Here is a 2,129-nt window from a genome sequence, read left to right as displayed (position 1 = left end):
TATATATATTATGTAATTAAATAATGAATTGTCAGTAAAATTTTAATAAGTTCAGCTGAACCAAGAGTTTTCCAGCAGCTGGAAAATTTTCAGAGTTCAAATCAAATCCAAATGAATTTTGCGTTGTTATTCTTAGGAAAATCAGCTCAATGTTGAGCCATTATGCAAGCAAATTTTCAGCATCTACAATAAGGTGTTAAAAATGAATTTGCCTTTTTTAATGGTTGTTTCTAATGCCACTTACCATGATACCAGCAAACCTGCTTGGTCCAACTAAGCGAATTTAAGGCAGAGGGTGCATTTCTTGTTTTTCAGTGGCGCCATTTATGACCAAGAATACGACTTCAGTCACATATAACTTGTCACAGCCCGTTTTAAAAGTTGGACCCATTGCAATATCCACAGATCATAATTTTGACCTGAACCAGAGAACAATGAATCTCGAATTCAGTGCCCCCAGAGGTATTGATTTGTTATGAGAACTAGAGGGACTTTGTGACCCAACAGATTTAATGTGCATCAGTCACTATTCAATACACGGGGAGTTTTTAGCCAGTGGGGATTGAATTCTCGGACGTGACTTCAATCCCTACTAATCTAATTCATCTAACTTCCTACCAATCAGGCTAAGAAAATTGGAACATAGTCTAATGTAATTAAGTTTAAGAAGAACTCTTTGAAAATATATTTTGGTTAAACGTTGCATCTTATTAAAGTTGCACCAAATTTGAATGATATTAGGCTTTCACACTTCAAAAATTTCTAACAGTAGAACCCTGATAAAAATAAAAATACATTGTTAAAAAGTTTTTTAGTTAGGCTTTTCTAAAGTTGATTTCAAAGGCTATTAACTAAGAATAGCAGAAAAGTGATTCAGTAAATATCAGAGATAAAACAATTGTTGAAAATTAAGGAGCAGTTTTTTGAAAGCATTTAAAAAGATGAGTTTTCAAATCGCAAGAATTTATCAGTCAATACGTTTTGTTATTCATAAAACTCAAGTAAACAGTTTTTAATTTGTTTTGTTTGTATAAAATTTTTCAATGGAGGATATTTAAACAAGATTAACTCAATACTTTAAATAATTGACCTTAAAATCTAACAATCACCACGGAAATTAAAGGGTAAATTAACCACTGTAGAAAGAATCCGGATCAAATTACTGTAAAAAGTTCCGTTACTGAGGATGCATTGTTAAACGTTGATTTTACATTTCATCGTGAAATACAATTTTACTGGAACATGTTATGTAACAAAAAATCTTAAGTACCGCAAATTTTACATTAATAATTAACGTAAAAACATTATATCACTCTAATTAAATAAATATTCTTGTAAAAATTACTGTACAATATTTTACGATACAAATGGATTTTTGCGGAAAAATAGAAAATGCAAATGGATTTTTCAACGGAAAAGTAACTGTAAAATGGATTTTACGAATGATGCACCCAAAGCTCTAATACTTATTACCGTAATTTGCTCCGGAATATTTTTACAGTGTAGGGTAATATAGTGATATGCTGCTCTTTTTTAAGAGATGCATTGTTTACATTAAGATACTTACAAAGTTATCATAGTTTTCTCTAGATAACAGCTTACTGCGTATGAACATCTTATCATCTACATGACAATCGTGACTTTTTAAAATCACTCTCATAAACAATATGAAAAGGTGTTCTTATATTGCCCCAAGCTCTTTAATTATTAAAATGATATTTTTTGTTAAAACTATCACTAAAAACTAAATTTCAATTGCAGTTGAAATTAATAAGGACACCTAGTAGTCAGTAGAAATACATAAACAGTTCAAGTATACAGTAACGGTAAAAATTTTGGAACATCTCCTTCCAAATCTAATAAATGCATTTTCAGACTTTTTGTTTTCATAATTGTAGTACAAATTTAAGCAAGAAAAGTGCCATAAAAATTAATTGCTGTCAATAAACTGGTATACGAGGCAGCAGTTTAGAATAATTTTTAAGCAAATTTTATCTATATTTGCCGCAAAATTTTTGTTCAAAATTTAATTTAGGTTTATTTGACATTAATTTATTTGTTCTTTAGGTATGATTTTGTCAAAAATGATATAATAATTTTTTAACTTGGTAGTTTGCCAAAAAAAATAT

This window comes from Parasteatoda tepidariorum, chromosome 8 (genome assembly GCF_043381705.1).
Source record: "Parasteatoda tepidariorum isolate YZ-2023 chromosome 8, CAS_Ptep_4.0, whole genome shotgun sequence".
NCBI classification, from domain to species: domain Eukaryota; kingdom Metazoa; phylum Arthropoda; class Arachnida; order Araneae; family Theridiidae; genus Parasteatoda; species Parasteatoda tepidariorum.
Note: the sequence above shows the minus strand (reverse complement) of the source record.